Genomic DNA, 20,948 nt, shown 5'->3' with positions numbered 1-20,948 from the left:
ATCCCAGCCCAGGCCCAGCCCAGTCCAGCTCAGCCCAGTCCAGCTCAGCCCAGCCTAGCTCAGCCTGCCCCAGCCTCAGCCCCAACCCAGCTCAGCTCAGCCCAGTCCAGCCCAGCCTGCCATAGCACCAGCCCAGGCCTGCCCAGCCTCAGCCCCAACCCAGCCCCCAACCCAGCCCAGCCTAGCCCAGTCTAGCCCAGCCTAGCTCAGTGTAGCCTAGCTCAGCCTGCCCCAGCCCCAGCCCTAGCTCAGCTTAGCCTAGCTTAGCCTAGCTCAGCCTGCCCCAGCCTCAGCCCCTGCCCAGGCCTGCCCAGCCAACTCCAGTCTTGACAGCAGAGGGCGCGCTTGCGCAGGGCGAGGCCCCAGTGCGCAGGCTCGCAGCTGCCTCTGGGATTGGACAGGACAGGCGGTGGCGCGAACCCAGCTGGAGAGGCTTGGGGCCGGCGGGACTGGCCAGGTGGGGACTGGAGGCCGGGTCGGAGCGCCCTGGCGTGGCCTTCCTCTCTGGCGGGGACGGATGCCGTGGGCGCGGCCCGAGCCCGGGAGAGGGAGCGAGGCCCAGCCGAGGCCTGAGGCGGGGAGCCGACCCCGTGCCCACACCCCGTGTGTCCGGTGCTGGCTGGGGACACCGGTCTGTGGCCAGGGAGCCTGGAGCCCACGCCACTGGGGTTTGCCGCCGTCAGGGGGCCGGGGCCTGGCAGGGCCGGGGGCCAGAGCTCCACCCGCTGCTCCAGGGCCGGCGAGGGGCGAGGGGCCCCCAGAGAAGCAGGCTATGACCTCGTGAGTCCGAGGACACCCTCTGTGCCGGGCACTGTGCCGGGAGCTGAGACCTGGGGCCTCTGCCATCATGGCTGGGGTGCCGGGTTCTGTCCCGGCTGCCCCTCTTCCAGTCCAGCTCTCTGCTGTGGCCCGGGAGGGCAGAGGAGGATGGCCCAAGTCCTTGGGCCCTGCACCCCATGGGAGCCCAGGAGAAGCACCTGGCTCCTGCCTTCGGATCAGCGCGGTGCACCGGCCACAGCGGCCACTGGAGGGTGACCTGTCTCTGTCTCTCTCACTGTCCACTCTGCCTGTCAAAAAAAATTAGTGATTATAATATTGATTTTTAGTATCAAGGTTAGTGATTATTTCATAAAATTAGTTGGGAAGTGTTCTCTCCTGTTTCAGGAACATTTTATATAGAATTGTCATTCTTTAAAGGTTTGGTTGTGTATACGAGGGAGCTGCCTGGGCCCAGTTTCAAGTGTTGGTTTTATACTGTGGACTCAGTTTTATACTGTGACTGTCGAGGTTCTATGTGCTACTCGGTTCTTTTTGAGTGAGTTTTAGTTCTTGATATCTTTCAAGGGGTTAGCCCTTTTAATCTGTTTATAACACTTGTATCCTTGTGAAGCCTCTGATGTTAGGCTCTGTAGTGTAGTCCTCTTTTTCATTTCATTCCTGATTTCGGTTGTTTGTGTCTTCCCTTATTCCCTCATTCTGTTGCCCTCCTTCCCATTTATCTTCCTCTCCTCTTTCTGTACCTGTTCTCGTTCCCGTCAGTATTCTTGCCTGTAGTTTCACTGTCCAATACAGCCATGCTTAACCAAATATGGCTATTTAAATGAAGTTAATTTAAATAAAATGAAATCAAAATTGAGCCCCTCAGTCACACTGGCCACATTTTGACTGTAATCACTTGTGCTACCATCTAGGGCATTGCAGTGAAAGTTCCTTTGGACAGTGCCAGTCTGGAGGTTACTCATTTCTCTTGATTTTTGCAAGGACCTGCTTTTGGCGTCACTGGTTTTTCTTTGCTGTTTTTCTATTTTCCTATTTGTTGATTGCTGCTTTTTATTATTTCTCTCTTTTTGCTTGCTTTGGATTTAATTTCCTCAGGTGAGTACTTAAATCATTAGTTTGAAACCTCTGATTTTTCCCCCAGTATAAATATTTAATACTGCAAATTTTTCTCTGAGCACAATTTTAGCTACATCCACAAATTTTCCATTCAGTTGAAAATATTTTATAATTTTCTGTTTTAGTTTTTGAGTTTGAAGCTGTCTTGTCTTGTTTTTGTCTTACCTAGTCTTTAATCCTCTTTCCTCTGTTTTCCATCTTTTGGCTTAAAGTTTTTTATGTCTTCATTTAATAACTCTTGTTCTCATGGCTTTTGAAAAACTTTACTATATAGACTTTATTTTTTGAAACAGTTTTAAATTTATAGACAAACTGAATGGATAGCACAGATAAGTCCTATACATTCCCTCATCCTCATTGTTTTTCCTATTACTAATATTTTACATTAATTTGGTGCATATGTTAAAAATAATGAAGCAATGGCTGTCCATTATTATTAACTACAGTTCAGAGTTTACACTAGGGTTCACTTTTGTATTGTACATTTCTATGAATTTTGCCAAAATCTGTAATGTCATGTATTCATCTTTATAGTGTCATACAGAGTAGCTTTATTGTGCTAAAAATCCTCATGCCTCCACTTCTCTCTTTCTCTTAAGATTTATTTATTATTTGTAAGGCAGAGTTACAGAGAGGCAGAGGCAGAGGCAGAGAGAGAGAGAGAGAGAGAGAGGTGTCTTCCATCTGCTGGTTCACTCCCCAAGTGGTTGCAACAGCTGGAGCTGGGCTGATCCAAAGCTAGGAACCAGAGCTTCCTTCAGGCCCCCACCCGGGGTGCAAAGTCCTTGGGCCATCCTCTCTACTGCTTTCCCAGGCCATAGCAGAGAGCTGGGTAGGAAGTGGAGCAGCCGGGACTAGAACCAGTGCCCATATGGGATGTTGGCACTGCAGGCAGGGCCTTACCCACTACACCATGGCGCTGGCTCTCCACTTCTCTCTTTAACTCCTTCCAAACACTGCTCTTTTTTCTATTTCTACAGATTGGAAATTGAGCAGACAATACTTGAACCCGCACTTTGGTGTGGGATGGAAGTGGTGACTTAACCTTAACAGTAGCAGCCCCTGTATGGATGCTTGTCTTCCTACATATGTAGTATGCATGTTATCTTGACTAATGGGATTCCACTGAACCCTATTAAGCTGTAATGCCTTGGTTTATGTAAGCTACTGATTGTAGGTATAAACAACTTTACTTCGAAATATATCCCTCTCATGTAATATGAGACAGAGAGAGAGAAAGAGGAAGGTAAGAGGGAATGAAGAAAGGAAGGATGGACAGACCTGAGGTTCAGGGGGTTGGAGGGACTATGCCAAAGAAATTTATGTTGTGAATGAAACAGTTAATCCAGGATTGTTGACGTTGGTGCCTAAACAGAAGAAGTGTTCGGAATCATGTTAAACTTATTTTAAATAATTATTTTTAATTAAGGCATTCTAATAATTGGAAATCTATTTACTTGGAGTGTGGCTCATGGTACGTACACCAGTACTTGGGCGGAAAGTGACTGAGCCTTGTTGACATAGGGTTCCAGTGCTTTTGTGACCTTAAATCTCCCACTGTTTGCATGCATTCTCAATAACCCTAGGAGCTTGCTGCTGACGTGGGGGGGGGGGGGACTGTTTCCTGTCATCCTAGGGTTGGTGAGCAGCAGCTTTTTTCTTAGCATGTAAGCTTTCATTAATAACCTTATGTTTTTACATAATTATTTCTATATATTTTCTTTTAATTTTATTGAAGTAGATTATTTATCTTCTATGGCTTTATAAAAATCCATTATGCTAGTGCACAATTATTTACAAAAATACTAACCTTATGAATAAAGATGTTTTATTTATTCCTTCCCAGGATTAATCTTTTCTTCTTTCTGTTCTTTCTCTTCCACCTCCTCCTCTCCCTTCCTATTTCTCCTTTTTCTTTTGGTTTGACCGCACTGGCCAGAACTGTCGGAGGCTCTTGACATTACATTCAGAGCTTTCTCCTTCCCTGTGTCCACCCCTGCACTCAGTCCTCGGCACACATACCACAGAGAATGATTCATAAACCATTGAATGGAATTTCCTAATGGTAACCTTACTTTCATTAAGAATATTGATTAGTTTTTAAGCAGAAAAAAACCCCCAAAATTTCAAGTGCAAACACTTCTTCAGAGTCAGAAAATATGCCAGATATTAGCAGTCCAAGAAACTTTGGCTGGAAATGTGGTCTCAGGCTCTCCTTCTGGGACTGGGGCGTACTGTAACCAGTAGTACCTCGGGGACCAACAAACTGGTCCAGCAGACATTTCTGAGGGCTCAGTCACAGAGGACACAGGAGTGGGAACATCACAGCTCTGTCCTCGGGATGCGTACAGTCCACCTTGGGGAGCTGAGTTCAGAACTCATTGTAAACATGGAGATCGCAGGGGAAGCAAATAAGGGGGCTTATGTAGTCCAGCTTGGCAAAGAGATGGGAAAGAGTGAAAAAGTGTCCCTGTATTTCCTGAACAGTTTTTGTTTGTTTTTGGTTTATAACAAAGGTAGATTCTACTTTTACTATGGCATTTACTTCTGTGGCTCTTACATAGATTTTGATTACACATCTGTTGATGGTGAATTTTATGATCTTACAATGTACCTTTTTACTGCACCGTGACTGCAACTCAAAAATGCACTTAGATGCGAATCATCTTAATACTGATTTTTTGGTTTATTTGTTCTAAGATATACTGTACAACATGTAAAGGCAAAGAAATTGATTCCGTTTGATTCTTGTGTTTCTATAGGATTATCTCTGACTCCTTGCACTGATGTTTACTAAAATGCCCAAACAGTGAATGTGCATTTTTGATCAAAGCTGTTTGGTCTGGAAATATTGCGGGCTTAAAAGGAAGATTTGAAACCGAGGACTGTTGGTATGAATGGATATAGATTCTGTTCCACTCATCGGTCTGTCAGAGAGATCTTAGTGTGTGTGTGTGTGTGTGTGTATTTATATAAAGAGAATAAGTCATTAGGGTCGAGGGCCAGTCAAATAATTACTTGATAGAAGCAGAGTATAGCATATTTAAACACTGGTATTGAAAGAAGTAAGAGTGCGTCTAGTTACCAAGCAGCATCTTAAAATTATCTTAAATTATTTGACAGAATTTCAAAGGAAAATCATTGTAATTGTCTCTAATTAAAATTGCTCTGTTTTTACTATTTTTAGTCATGTAGTCAGGAGGCAGAAGCTTGGGTGTCTTTCTTAGAAGTTCTGAGATGACCTTGAGATCTCTAATGTCCCAAGAGTCCTACTAAGGAAGGCTGATTACTGATGTCCATCATCTCACTACCAAGCACAAGGCCCCTGATGTCCTACTTTAAAAAAATGGTTTTTTTCCCACCTTGTCAAAGTAGAATTTTCACAAAATGAAAAATATGGCTCACAAAAAATTGAAATGAAAACATGTTAAATATTTTATTCAGTATGTTAATTAATGAAAGAACCAGGAAGAGAGCAAAGGTAATTCAAGGGCCATTTTGAATATCCATGTTTTTATTAATATTTTGAGTCATTATTAGAGTAGGAATACTCAGATTAAAAACCTGCTTAATGCCCGGCAGGACAATAACTTATAGTATCTTTGTTGTTATCTTTCCTATCAGACAAGTTATTTGTATAATCACTAGACAGGTTTTTATAGATTACCATGTATTTTCACTAATTTTAGGAATTCCAATCAATAGTAAATAATGAGTTGAATGGTTTGCCATTAACATATGATGTGGAAGGCATGTGGCCATCTGTTTTTTTTTTGCCATAATTTTATGACTTAAATGATTTTCCTTAATATCCTGTGTCTGAAAGTTTTAAAATATGTCTGTTTTATACCAGTAAACTCAGATTACAGTAAAATCTGTTTCAATTTCAGGTAGTTCATGGAAAGATGTCCAGATAGAAAATATTCCAGGGTAAAACTGGAACAGTGGAATGTGATTGTGTAGGTCAGTTATGGCAAAGGCCACAAAAGAGAAAACGCTTATCCTATGTAATGACATTTTGTAGACTGAATGAACATGAACTCCTTGAAGACAGGCTCTGTAGTTTATTCTTTTAAAAAAAAGATTGTATGTATGTATTTGAGAGGTAGAGTTACAGACGGTGAGAGGGAGAGACAGAGAGAAAGGTCTTTCTTCCGTTTGTTTACTCCCCAACGGCCACAGCAGCCGGAGCTACACCGATCCGAAGTCAGGAGCCAGGTTTTTCTTCCCAGTCTCCCCCATGGGCGCAGGAGCCCAAGGACTTGGGCCATCTTCTACTGCTATCCCAGATCATAGCAGAGAGCTGGATCGGAAAGGGAGCAGCTGGGACTAGAACTGGTGCCCATATAGGATGTCGGGGATTAACCTATTGCACCACGGTGCTGGCCTCATGTGGTTTATTCTTGGTTTTTTTTTTTTTGACAGGCAGAGTGGATAGTGAGAGAGAGAGAGACAGAGAGAAAGGTCTTCCTTTTTGCCCTTGGTTCACCCTCCAATGGCCGCTGCAGCCAGCACATATCGCTGATCCGAAGCCAGGAGCCAGGTACTTCTCCTGGTCTACCTTGCGGGTGCAGGGCCCAAGAACTTGGGCCATCCTCCACTGCCTTCCTGGGCCATAGCAGAGAGCTGGCCTGGAAGAGGGGCAACTGGGACAGAATCCAGCGCCCCAAACGGGACTGGAACCCGGTGTGCCGGCGCCGCAACGCAGAGGATTAGCCTGTTAAGCCATGGCGCCGGCCCATGTGGTTTATTCTTGTATATTCAATGTTGAATCCCTAGCACCTAGTTCAGCATAGATGTGGAATTTGAAGAATTGAGTGCCCACTGAGTGACAGTGACAGTGATTGGATGAATAATATGTCAAAGTTATGAAAACTCCAGTGGTCTAATAGACAATCTCTTGCCTTTTGTGTTTGACCAGGTGGACAACAATTGTGTGCTGGCACCCAGGATACTGATTAAACCTGCTTTTCAACAGCAGTACACGAAGGCTCAGTGTCTGCAGAAGCAGCTTCCCCATCTCTAATTCGGGCTAGGGGGACAGCATGTCTTCACCTCAGGAAAAACCTGGTCTGTTCTCCTCCAGTATCTACCTAGAGGTGTGGGAGTAGGGAGCTGGAGCAGTGCCTTCAGTCTTACTGTGCGTAGGACCACTGTGGATGTACTCTCCTGAAGGGTCTGAGCCTCGGGCTCTGCGACCTGGAGCCCTCTGTTCTGATTTCTGTAGAGTCCCCAGGATGAGACTGCAGGGTTTGGCTTCATTTCTTTCAAATAACACCTTTTTTTTTTCATGATTATAAATAGAACAGTTTTACTGTGAAGAAAACGTAAAGAAGACATTAAGACTATGAAATGACCTGATAGTCTGCCACAAAGCTCTGCCTGTTTCCATACGTTTCTTAGCTGTGACCTTAGGGCACACACACCTGTAAAGCTTTCGGTGCACGTTGCTGGTGCAGTGTCCTGGTGAGGGGCAGGCTGCCCTGCAGATGCCCTAGCGTGGTCGTCGTCGAGTGTTAGCATCAGTAGCCTTCACGGCAGCGCACCTCTTCTCAGCTTCTCTCTCCCCTTTGCTCTGCCCTCTGGGTCAGCAATGCTGGCTCCCTTCTCTGCACTGTCTTCCCTTTCGTTATTGAGGCATAAAATTAATAAGTAAGAAGTAGGTGTATTTAAGTTATGCAACTTGATGTTTTGATACGTGCATCTACATTGTGAAACAGTCATCACAGTCCATCTAATTAACATATCCAGCAGTTCATATAGTTACCTCTTCTTTTTGTGATGAAAACACTTGAGATCTGTCCTATTAGCAAATTTTAAATATACAATTGTGAAATTTAGGTACCAAGTTGTATGTTAAGTCTCCAGACATTTACTCTTGCATAACTATACTTCGTAGCATTTGACCAACTCCCCCCTAGGCCTTGGCAACTACTGTTCTATTGTCCGCTTTTGTAAATATCACGGTTTTAGATTCCACATATAAGTTAGATCATTCAAGTGTTTATTTTTCTGTGTCTGGCTTATTTCACTTAGCATAATATCCTCCAGGTTCATCCTTCTTTTTTATGACAGAATAATATCCTCTCATAAAAAAAGAAGAAAAAATTAGAAATACATGATCTTATACGTAGGGGAATCAAAAAGCTCCGCCAAGAGACAATTGAAGCTCATAAGAGACTTTGGCAAAATTGCAGGATATAAAATCCACACACACAAAAATCAATAGCCTTGTATACGCAAACAGTGCCATAGCTGAGAAAGCGCTTGTAAGATCAGTGCCATTCACAATTGCTATAAAAATAAATATCTTGGAAACCAAGGTGAAAATTACAGAACATTAAAGAATAGAAGAAAATACATCAAAAAAATGGAAAAATTTTCCATGTTCATGGATTGGAAGAATTAATATAATCAGAATGTTTATACTACCCAAAGCAGATTACAGGTTCAGTGCAATGATAATCAAAATGCCATGGAAACTCTTTTAGGATCTAGAAAACAACAATGCTAAAATTCATGTAGAAGCACAAGAGACTCTGAATAGCTAAAGCCATCTTAAACAGCAAAAACAAAACTGGAGGCATCACAGTACCAGACTTTAAGACACACTGCAGGGTAGTTATGAAAACTGCATGGGACTGCCATGAAAATAGACATGCAGACCAATGGAACAGAACAGAAACTCCAGAAACCAGTCTACACAGCTCCAACCAACCAGTCTTTGACAAGCTAAAATCAATCCTTGAAGAAAGGACAGTTTCTTCAACAAATTTTATTGGGAAAATTGGATCTATGCATGCAGAAGTATAAAGCAAGACCACCATGTTACATCTTTTACAAAAATCAACTCAAAATAGATCAAGGATCTGAATCTACAACTTGATATCATTAAATTACTAGAGGGAAACATTGGGGAAACTGCAGGACATTGGCATGGCAGACTTCTTGGAAAAGACCTCAGAAGCATAGGAAATAGAAGCAAAAATAGACAATGAGATTACATTAAGCTAAGATGCTTCTGCACTGCAAAGGAAACACTCAACAAATTGAAGAGACAACTGACAGAATGGGAGAAAGTATTTGCAAACTATACAACCAATAAGGGATTAATATCTAGGATCTATAAAGAACTCAAGAAACTCAACAACAACAAAACAAACAATCCAGTTAAGAAATGGGCAAGGGACATGAACAAGTATTTCTCAAAGCACATGACAAAGTGCGCAGGCTCACTAGATATCAGGAAAATGCAAATAAAATTACAGTGAGATTTTGCCTCACCCCAGTTGGAATGGCTATCATACAGAAATCAAAAAATAATAAATTCTTGCAAGGATGCTGGGAAAAAGGTACCTTAATACTTGTTGGTAGGAATGTAAACTGGTAGAACTATTATGTAAGACAGTATGGAGATTCCTCAGAAATGCAAAAATAGATATGAACCAGCCATGCCACTCCTGTGAATGCACTCAAATGAAATGAAGTCAGCATATGAAAGAGTTATTTGTACCCCCATGTTTATTGTAGTTAAGTTCACAATAGCTAAGAAATGCAATGAATCCAAATGTCCATCAAATGATGACTAGATAAAGAAAATATGGGCCAGCACCGCGGCTCAACAGGCTAATCCTCCGCCTTGCGGCGCCGGCACACCGGGTTCTAGTCCCGGTCAGGGCACCGGATTCTGTCCCGGTTGCCCCTCTTCCAGGCCAGCTCTCTGCTGTGGCCAGGGAGTGCAGTGGAGGATGGCCCAAGTCCTTGGGCCCTGCACCCCATGGGAGACCAGGAGAAGCACCTGGCTCCTGCCATCGGATCAGCGCGGTGTGCCGGTCGCAGCACGCCAACCGTGGCGGCCATTGGAGGGTGAATCAACGGCAAAGGAAGACCTTTCTCTCTGTCTCTCTCTCTCACTGTCCACTCTGCCTGTCAAAAAAAAAAAAAAAAGAAAGAAAAGAAAAGAAAATCTGGTATACATACACTATGGAATTGTATTTAGCCATAAAAAAGAATGAGATCCTGTCTTTTGTAAAAAAAATGTGTGCAACTAGAATCCATTGTGCTTAGTGAAAGAAGCCAGTCCCAAAAGGACAGATAACATATATTTCTCTGATATGTTAATACAGAATACAAAAATTGTATAGGGATGAAATGGACATCTTGTGATTTCATTGTTGCTTTTGGCCCTTGTTTATACTCCTGTGGAACTGTGATCTTTCTACTGTTGAGTATTACGGTTAGTGGTACATCAAGCTGGTGATTATGGAGTGGATTGAAATCATATTTTTGCAAAACTTGAACTAAAAAAAAAGGAAGGAGAGGGATTGAGGGAGGGAGAGAGGAAGAGAGGGAAGTATGGTTATCTTCTTAGCATTGTACCAATGAGAGGCTGGCATTGTGGTATAGCAGGTAAAGCCACTGGCGACTATTTACTATCTTTTCAAAGATTTATTTATTTATTTGAAAATCAGAGTTACACAGAGAGAAGGAGAGGCACAGAGAGCGAGGTCTTCCATCTGCTGGTTTACTCCCCAATTGGCCACAGTGGTCAGAGCTGCGCCGATCCGAAGCCAGGAGCCTGGAGCTTCTTTCAGGTCTTCCACGACAGTACAGGGGCCCAAAGACTTGGGTCATCTGCTTTCCCAGACCATAGCAAAGAGCTGGATCGGAAGTGGAGCTTCTGGATCTCAAACCAGTGTGCATATCGGATGCCGGCACTGCAGGCGGTGGTTTACCTGCTACGCCACAGGCCTGGCCCCTATCTTTTCAAATTGATTTTGTAATATGCCATGTCACAAAATTTTTAAATCATGACATTTAAGGCTGTCATGGTATGGAAAACAGTACTCTGAGTGTTTCAGTTCTGAGATCAGAGAAAAATGTCTCTGATAGCTTTGGGATCCGCAAGGAGGGAAGGCCTATAATTCTGGGAATGAAGAGTCCTTGTCAAGGTCCCTGTGGGTGCCTAAAGGTCAACCGATGAGGATCAGACCTGCCTCGACCTTTAACCCCCATGCCCTGAATCTATCAAAGGAGCCCTCCCAATCTCTGACGCGCGACTTCCCCGGCCCCCGCTCTGTTGCTCTGTTGGGACCGGGGAACCTCGCCAGGGAGTGGAACCCCAATAAAAGCCTGTGAATTAACAGATTCGACTGCCTGGGAAGATTTATTATGCGCCAGATACCTTGCAGTCTTCTGTGGCTTTTTTTTTTTTTTTTTTTAGTGTGCTATTATATTTAAATTTCAAACTAAATGCACATAGGGTAAAACTTCAAAGAAATATGTGAGAATGATAAACATTTCTTTCTTTTCTTTTCTTTTCTTCCTTCCTTCCTTCCTTCTTCCTTTCCTTTCCTTTCCTTTTCCTTTCCCTTTCCCTTTTCCTTTTCCTTTTCCTTTCTGCCAGGCGCTTCTCCTGGTCTCCCATGGGGTGCAGGGCCCAAGGACTTGGGCCATCCTCCACTGCACTCCCAGGTCACAGCAGGGAGCTGGACTGGAAGAGGTGCAACCGGGACAGAATCCGGTGCCTGAACTGGGACTACAACCTGGGGTGCCGGTGCCACAGGTGGTGGAGTAGCCAAGTGAGCCACAGCACTGGCTGATAAACATTTCTTTCAGGATAGTGCTTGTCTCAGTGGGAGGTGAGCACACAGAGATACTGACTAAATTTTATATCACAGTTTTATCTATTAAGTATTCCTGTGGCTTCTTATCTGATTCTGTGCACGAAATTAATAAAATTATTAGCAACAATCATTAATAATCCTAGCCTTGAATTTCCCTTGGATGATGCATATAACCTTTAAAAAGCCTGAAGCTACCTTCCATTTAGATTAATTTATTATTTATGAAATGTAAATAATATGAAAATTAAAGTGAGACTTTAGTCATAGCATACTTTATTAGAAAAGTAGACCCTGAAGCACAGAATTGTAGTCTGTATATTCTGGTGCATAGGTTCTGCAGGTTGTATGTATTTAAGATATATCTGATGAGTACCTTCTTGAATAACATGGTGATAATATGCAAACTGAATGATATGGTTGCAAAGCTGCTGGCCCCAAATCAACTTCCTGTGCATATTCTTTGAAAGCAGGATCATGTTTGCTGTGTGTTTTCAGAACAGTGGGGATGAAAACCCTGACAATGGTCACGCCATTTTAACTACCCCAGCACCATCTTAGGCAACTCTAGTAAAACATTTCCTGGAATTTGGGCCGAAACCATAAGTCATGGGCAGGCAGCTGCGGTTTGAGATAACGGCACCCGATAAACAGGAACAGGCACGGAAAGTACCCAACCGCCCCTTATCTGTGGGTCCGGGCAGACGGAAAAGTATGCAAAGTATTTCCTGCATGCCCCTACCCCATTGTCTTATCGAAGCCCTGTAGCCATGCTTCTTCTGCTTCTGTACTCCCGCTTTTGCTATCCCCCAGGTATATAAGTGCCCCCCAGACACTACTACGCACGCCTCTCTCCTGCCTCCCGCTGCGTCGGGTCTGGAGACGGCGTCCGCGAGCGCTCGTGAAATAAAGCCGCCTCTTGCACTTGCATCATCTGGTCTGAGGATTTTTTGAGTCTGGGGTCGCGATCTAAAGGACCCAGCGGGGATCAGGGTCCTTCAGGGAAAAGAAATGAATACGCTATAGACAATAAAGAGGAAGTGATATACAAGCAGGAAGTAGGTAAATACTCTCTGCAGGTAGCCTAGCTTTCCTCACAAAAGGCCTACCTTTCTTGCAGTGTGGTCCTCACCTCCTCAGTTGTTCCCTTCTCTGTTCAGGAAAAGATGCTGAAGGACACGCTGGTGCCAAGGGCCCGAAACTGCCTTCTACCAGTCCAGAAAGCACTCCTGACTCACAGGTAACACTCACAGGAGAGGAGCTCTGCCGACTGATGGTCGCTGACACCTGGCCCCTCACTGAACTCTGTGGGGAGTAGGGGTTTATCTCGTTCTCTCACCACAGTGATCTCTCAGCCACTGGGAGGCTGACAGTCACCAAAGTAGAAGATTGGAAGCCTGAGAAGTTTGAAGAAGGCTTCTGTCAAGGCTGCTCTGGAAATTCTACTTTTTTTTTTTTTTGATGTCTGTTTTGTTTTGTGCAGCTTAATTCAGATAGAAAAGAAGTTTCACGTGAACTCTGAAGCACCTTTAGATGTGTTGATGATGAATGTTTTCATTGACAGAGACAGGATCATGCAGTGTTTCCAAACCATGGGAAAGTAGATGGGTGTGAAAAACCTGGCTGAGGCCTCCTGACATTACGTGCCTTCTGGAGGCGCTGCCAGAGTTAGAGCACAAAAAAGGGAAATGCATTTTAATTTTGCAGGGTCCTTGGATATTTATTTATTTATTTATTTGATAGGTAGAGTCACAGAGAGAGAGAGACAGAGAGAAAGGTCTTCCTTCCGTTGATTCACTCTCCAAATGGCAGCAACAGCCAGAGCTACACCGATCTGAAGCCAGGAGTCAGGAGTCTCTTCCTGGTCTCCCATCGGGTGCACTGGCCCAACCACCTGGGCCATCCTCCACTGCCTTCCCAGGTCACAGCAGAGAGCTGGACTGGAAGAGGAGCAACCGGGACTAGAATCCAGCACCCATATGGGATGCTGGTGCCTCAGGTGGAGGATTAACCTAGTGAGCCACACGGCACTGGCCCGGTCCTTGGGTTTTTTTCTTTCATCTTGTGAACTGGAGGTTTGAGACTTCCATACTGCTGCTATCATTACACACATTTCCTGTGAGTTCCAGCAGTAATGGAGATTTAAAAAAAAAAAAAAAGTACCTTCACTTTCCTAACTCAGCTGCCACCTTCGCTCAAGGCTGGCAGAATTGCTGCTTTTATATTATTACATTTTTAAAAGTTATTAATTTAATTTTAAAGATGTTATTTTATTTGTTTGAAAGGCAGAGAAAGGGAAAGAGTGAGAGAAAAAGACATGTTTTGTCCACTGGTCCACTCCCCAAGTGACTGCAGTGGCCAGGAGCCAAGAAATCTATCCAGGTTTCCCACTTGGGTGGCAAGGACACAGCACTTAGGCCGTCTTCTGCTGCTTTCCCAGGCACGTTAGCAGGGAGCTGGGTTTGGAAGCAGAGCAGCTGGAAACAGGACTGGCATTCTAGGAGATGCGGGTGTCACAGTGGTGACTTAACCTGCTGCACCTCAACACCAGCCCCTAAGAGTGCTGCTTTTTTTTTGGACAGGCAGAGTGGACAGTGAGAGAGAGACAGAGAGAAAGGTCTTCCTTTGCTGTTGGTTCACCCTCCAATGGCCGCCGCAGTAGGCGCACCTCGCTGATCCGATGGCAGGAGCCAGGTGCTTCTTCTGGTCTCCCATGGGGTGCAGGGCCCAAGCACTTGGGCCATCCTCCACTGCCTTCCCGGGCCACAGCAGAGAGCTGGCCTGGAAGAAGGGCAACCGGGACAGGATCGGTGCCCCAACTGGGACTAGAACCCGGTGTGCTGGCGCCGCAAGGCGGAGGATTAGCCTATTGAGCCGCGGCGCCAGCCAAGAGTGCTGCTTTTAAAAACAAAATTGTAGGCTGGCGCCATGGCTTAACAGGCTAATCCTCCGCCTAGTGGCGCTGGCACACCACGTTCTAGTCCCGGTCGGGGTGCCAGATTCTGTCCCGGTTGCCCCTCTTCCAGGCCAGCTCTCTGCTGTGGCCCGGGAAGGCAGTGGAGGATGGCCCAAGTGCTTGGGCCCTGCACCCGCATGGGAGACCGGGAGAAGCGCCTGGCTCCTAGCTTCGGATCAGCACGATGAGCTGGCCGCAGCGGCCATTGGAGGGTGAACCAACGGCAAAAAGGAAGACCTTTCTCTCTGTCTCTCTTTCACTATCCACTCTGCCTGTCAAAAAAAAAAAAAAAAAAAAAGACTTTAAAAGAAAAGAAAAAAAAAATTGTAGCTTGATTATTTTCTCCTGTAGCATTCTGTCCATTCTGTTAGGTGTAAAGAGGACTTCATGGTCAGCATCACACCTTTGGCTGGGATTCTCTGGCTGTTGGTGCAGTGTTGGGTTCTCAGTCCATTGCTTGATACATTTTATTTTTCTCATCGTAATGCTTTTCTACTTGAATACAAAGGATTTGAAAGTCTGGAGCTTCACAGAATGTCCTGAGTGGAGACAGATAGATACACACACACACACACATACACACATATCTCCACTTTATCTATCTCTACTTGACCCCCTTTCTAGAACTGAGTACATTTTGTCATTTATTTTCTGTTTTTAGTTTTTGCGAAATTTTATGATTTGGCCTATTTAAGATGAGTCTTGACATTTTTCCTTTCCTTGTATCTTAGAATATTCCTGGTTGGTTTTTGGAGTGTGTTTGAAAAATTAGCTGATTTTATCAGGATTTGCTTTTCTTATATTTCTTGAACAGTTTTATATTGTGGCTACTTCATGTCATCAGATGATACTGGCCTCAGGATTTTCTAGATGCATAGATTTGTAGGTGATTAGACTGGAAGATATTTTTTTAAAAAATTTAACACTCATTTTATGAGTGAAGAAACTGAGATCCAGAAAGCTAAATGTTTGTTTATGATCCCACAGTTCTCCAGCTACAGAGGAGAAAAGAAACTGTTCCCTCTCTCTTTGTAGTACTGTTTTCATTTTGTCCTCACAAGTCCTTGGTATATGCAGTGTAGAAAAACTAACTTAGGCGCCTCAGAAGAAAATTCTCCAAGCTTTTAAAATTTGACATGAATTCGATTCAGTGAGCGATCTCCAGAAGACCTGGCATCTTGATCATTTATTGTATTTCTCCTTGTTACTTCTTGGTATTGTTAGCCAAATCACATGTCATTCAGTCAGACGTTTTACAGTGCTAAACGAGCTTTCAATTTGAATTGCAGTGATCCTGAACAATTTGTGTCTTTGGAAACTATAATCAAATTGATTTGAAGCATGACTTGAAAGATGTCAGGTTTAAATTTTTTTAGGACTTTTTTTCACGTGATGCACTTTTTCTAAGTAATTGAGTTGTACTCAAATGGCTTGTATTTTTTCTAAGATTTATTTATTTGTTTGAAAGGCAGAATTATAGAAACATAGAGGGACAGAGAGATCTTCTATCTGCTATTTCACTCCCCAAATGGCCACACAGCTGGAGCTGAGCCAGTTTGAAACCAGGAGCCAGGAGCTTCTTCTGGCTCTCCCACGTGGGTGCGGGGGTCCAAGGACTTGGGCCATCTTCTACCGCTTTCCCAGGCACATTAGAAGGGAGCAGGATCAGACACGGAGCAGCTAGGACTTGAACCAGTGTCCATATGGGCCGCTGGCATCACAGATGGTGGCTTTACACATTACACCCCACCACAGTGCCACAAAGTTGGCCCCACATATGACTTTTTTTTTTTAGCATGTCTTATAGGAGAGGGATGATGTTGGTATGATAGCACTGTCCCACTTCTTTTCCTCCATCACAGTTTTTTTTCCACAAGCTTGCCATTCCAGTTTTAATTATCCTGAAATTAAGTTTTACAGATTTGTAAAATCTGTAAAAAAAATCAGATTATCCAAAGAATTAAAAAAAAAAAAAAAAACAGATGAGAAAGCAGGAGCTGGGTTGTGACTGGAGATGCTCTGCCAGACATAGAGAGGCGTGAGGTGAGGGGGAAAGAAGGCAGAGCCCCCAGCGTGGGAGTCTCCCTCCCTCCCTCCCTCTGCTCCTCCCTCCCTCCCTCTGCCCCTCCCTCCCTCCCTCCCTCTGCCCCTCACTCCTTCCCTGCCTTTCTACCTTCCCTCTTCCTCTCTCTTTCTTTCTCTCTCTCTCTTTCTTTTTCTTTTTTTCTATTTTTATCTAGAAGGAGCATTGCTGGTAGCAAAAAGACTAGCTTGAAGTAGAAGGATATAGAAGCCAATTAAATGTTTACATTAATCTAAGAAAAGATGAGGAAAAAAGAGGAATCTGGAATTCCCCACAGAAACTAAAGAAGGCATTTGTTTTGCTAATAAAGCACAAAGTGCATGTAGCAAAGTTACTCAGGTGATGCTGAAAACGTTGGCTGGGACCAGATTGCTAGCATCCTAAACTCTGGGCAATGGGGAACCTCAAATTACCGTAAAGTTGGTCTTGAATTACCCTGTGGCAGGTGGAACTAAATTTGTATCCCGGTCGGGGCACCGATCCTGTCCCGGTTGCCCCTCTTCCAGGCCAGCTGTCTGCTGTGGCCAGGGAGTGCAGTGGAGGATGGCCCAAGTGTTTGGGCTCTGCACCCCATGGGAGACCAGGAGAAGCACCTGGCTCCTGCCATCGGAACAGCGCGGTGCGCCGGCCGCAGCGCGCTACCGCGGCGGCCATTAGAGGGTGAACCATCGGCAAAGGAAGACCTTTCTCTCTGTCTCTCTCTCTCACTGTCCACTCTGCCTGTCAAAAAAAAAATTTGTATTTTAGAAAAAAGTTTCCTAGATATTGAAGATTAGATCCCAAAGTTACATTAAGAGGCGTTTGCTGACGGGTCGTTACTGGAAGTGCGGAAGGAGCCAAGCAGATAGCATCAGTGAGTGAACTAAGGAGTGAAAGGTGCAGAGGAAGCAGCATGGGCTAATATTTAAAAATCTATTAGCAGTGATAGCTACAGACAGGGCTAGAAGTGTCTGCTGTTTTCCAGATGAGATGATTGAGCACTGGTATGACATGAAATGGCCACAGATAAGGAGAATTGTATGTTTAAGAAAAGATAGGTTAGAGAACAGTCCCTACGTGGAGGTAGACGTACAGAGAGGAGAGTGTGGAAGAGTTAATTCTGAACTGGGAAGAAGTAAAGAGTAAATGCAGACTGCTGATGCATCTAAACATATGTCTTAAGAGTAAGTCCTGGCTTGCACGTTCTGGACAGGGCAGAGGATAGATAAGGACCACTTTGAGGGCAGTGGCTTGGAATTAGCGGAGGTGCGGGAATGGTGTGGGAACCTGACAAGGAACCGCTCAGTGTTTTCCAAATGGCTGTCTGCTGATATCCAGAGCCCCAGTGACTCCAGTACTTCCCTCTCACAGGCTAGGTAGAGGAGGAGAAAAGGTGACTATGTGAATCTATCGAAGGCAACTAATTTGTAAGTCAGGTAAAGGTGCAAGGAGATGGAGTTTGTGATCAGATATTGAGATTTTGAAATTATCTCAAAAGTGGATAGTACCAGTCGAAAAAATAGGAGAAGTGCAAGGCTGAGCTGAAATGGAGGTCAATGGCAATTGAATAATTAATAGAGATTGTAGAGCTTTCTTTCTTAAATGTATATATTCTTAAAAACCATATTTACTCTTTTTTCCTAGTAAGAAGTGCCGTGCCAGTGGCTTCTTTCACTAAAGCATGTTGAGCAGTGGCGATGATAAAGACCTGCAGGGCCGTCCCAGACTGTGTCCTGTGCTTGCCGGTATGGCATCATCCTGTGTGTAGTAGCACGTTAGGAGAAAGGCCCTCGTTCAGTGATGTGCAAACATTGCTAATGCAAGTGAAAGAAAAGGCTAGGTGGCCGGCGCCGTGGGTTCTAGTCCCGGTCGGGGCGCCGGATTCTGTCCCGGTTGCCCCTCTTCCAGGCCAGCTCTCTGCTGTGGCCAGGGAGTGCAGTGGAGGATGGCCCAAGTCCTTGGGCCCTGCACCCCATGGGAGACCAGGAGAAACACCTGGCTCCTGCCATCGGATCAGCTCGGTGCGCCGGCCGCAGCGCGCCAGCCACGGCGGCCATTGGAGGGTGAACCAACGGCAAAGGAAGACCTTTCTCTCTGTCTCTCTCTCTCTCACTGTCCACTCTGCATGTCAAAAAAAAAAAAAAATTAATAATAAAAAAAAAAGGCTAGGAAAAGTTCTAAAAATGGGAAAATGAGGAGCAGGTTTTTTTCTTCATACTATTTCTTGAACTCTACTTAGTGTAGGGTTAATCTTACAAGTATAAAGTTAACTGAAAATAGATCTTTGTAAAAATTAAGAATGGGAATAAGAGAGGGAGGAGGAAGAAGACTAGGAGCATGGGCGGGACGGATGGTGTCTTCATTCTTTTTGTCAGGTTTCCACTGAAAATTGTTACCAGTAAGACCCCTGGAAATGTGCTCCTTTGTTTTTTGTTGTTCTGGTTTTGGTTTTTGTATCCCAGGGTGGTTGTAGTCCCAGTGGCTTTATCCTATTCAGTGGCTTGATCCTCTTCCGAACGTCCGAGGTGTTCAGGCATCCTTTGGAGGGCTCTGGAGGGAAGTGAACAGCAGCAAATGCTGAGCCACCTGGGGCCTTTTAGCAGCACACAGGAAGTCTTGTTTGGCAGCACCATGAAAATCTCCCTGATTGTTTTAAAGATATGATTTATTTATTTGAGAAACACACACACAGAGACACACACACACAGACACACAGACTATGCACCGGCTCACTCCCCAAATGCCTGCAATGACTGAGGAAAGAATTGAAGCTGGGACCCAGGCACTCAGTCCAGTGCTGCCTTGTGGGTGGGAGGAAACCCATAGCTTGAGCCAGCACTGGCGTCTCCCAGAGCCACATTGGCAGGAGGCTGGCGTCAGGATTCAGAGCTGGGAATTTAATCTAGGCGCTCTGATGTGAGAAGTAGGTATCCCAACCAGTGTCTTAACTGCCAGGCTAAGGGCTAACCCATCATTGCTTCTTTAATCCTGCTTATCAGCCCCTCAGTGACATGCTTCATTTTTTTTTTTTAAAGATGTTATTTATTTATTCAAAAGAGTTACACAGAGAGAGAAGGAGAGGCGGAGAGAGTGGAGTCTTCCATCCGATGGTTCACTCCCCAATTGGCCGCAATGGCCGGAGCTGTGCCGATCCGAAGCCAGGAGCTTCCTCCGGGTCTCCCATGCGGGTGCAGGGGCCCAAGGACTTGGGCCATCCTCCACTACTTTCCCAGGCCATAGCAGAGAGCTGGATGGAAAGAAGAGCAGCCGGGACTCAAACCGGCGCCCATATGGGATGCCGGTGCTTCAGGCCAGGGTGTTAACCCACTGAGCCACAGCGCCCGCCCCTACATGCTTCATTTCTAACTCAATATTTTTCATTTCCAGAATTCTACTTGATTCTTTCTTCTGAACGCCATATCTCTGGTGAAGTTCCCCATTTGTTTATGCATATCGTCCACTATTCTCATTAACCTTTACCATATTGATAATTATTATTTTGAATTCACCATCTGATAGTTTCAACATTTTGGTTGTCTCTTGATAATTTTTTATTGCTTTTTTATGTGTATTATATTTTTTTTGTTGTTGCTGAAAGCTGGATACAATGTATTCTAGATACAAAGGTAAAATAGCATTTTTTTTCTCCTTCTGGTTCGGAGAGTGAGGTCTGTAGGGGTGAATGTGCCACTTGCTTTTGTAGGCTGTCGGTGCGAGGATTTGAGTCAGTTTTTCAGTCACTGGCCAGAGTTTGGGTTACGACGTTATGGTTACCCTTACTATACTACTAGCTTCAAGTTCATCTCGTGTTACCTTGTGCTCAGTATGGGAAATGATCTGTCCGAATTCAATCAGTGTCTGCTCCACCCTCTGCTTTTGGTCTTCCCGTTGTGCGTACATCCCAGAGAGAAGGCTCGTTTCCGTGATCTCGTCAGTGTCCTGGTGGTGGACTACTCTTATTTGGAATTCTCTTGCTTGGGAGTGTGGTTGAGGATAATGTTCTTTAGCTGTCCTTGTCCAGCCTCAGTTTCAGAAAGATGCCGTATCCCTGGTTCTCAGCTGCTGCTGTTCGGTTGTCTGGTCTGTTATGCGTGGGTAAGAAATATATTTTTAAGGTCTGAGTTCAGGATGCTTTCTTAAGTTCTTTTTCCTCAGTGTTAATGAGCCTTAACCTCTGCCTCCGGGTGACAGGAGATTTGTTGCCTTCTGGCTGGATTTGCATGGGAGATAGAAGCACTGTGTCTGGGTGCAAGTTTGCTCCTTTCCTGCCGAAGCTGCCACTCCCCTCTCCCAGTATGGACCAGGAGGAAGGATATCTCAAATTCTTCACTCTGTCTCCAGTGTTTCTTCTTAGCCTGTGATGAGGTCCTCATATATATATATTATGTTTTCATTAGTTATTTTTCCTCTT

The 20,948-nt window shown here is 44.6% G+C and overlaps 1 long non-coding RNA gene across 1 annotated transcript; it reads left to right on the top strand.

Moving 5' to 3' along the window:
- The first annotated feature begins 428 nt into the window (after nucleotides 1-428).
- LOC133752152 (uncharacterized) lies at nucleotides 429-9,637 on the top strand. Its single transcript, XR_009864893.1, has 3 exons — nucleotides 429-457; nucleotides 4,659-4,787; nucleotides 6,818-9,637. It is a non-coding gene; the product is annotated as an uncharacterized LOC133752152 (long non-coding RNA).
- The last annotated feature ends 11,311 nt before the right edge of the window (nucleotides 9,638-20,948 follow it).

Source organism: Lepus europaeus, chromosome 23 (genome assembly GCF_033115175.1).
Source record: "Lepus europaeus isolate LE1 chromosome 23, mLepTim1.pri, whole genome shotgun sequence".
Taxonomy (NCBI): Eukaryota; Metazoa; Chordata; class Mammalia; order Lagomorpha; family Leporidae; genus Lepus; species Lepus europaeus.
Note: the sequence above shows the minus strand (reverse complement) of the source record. Positions and strands in the feature narration are given on the sequence as shown.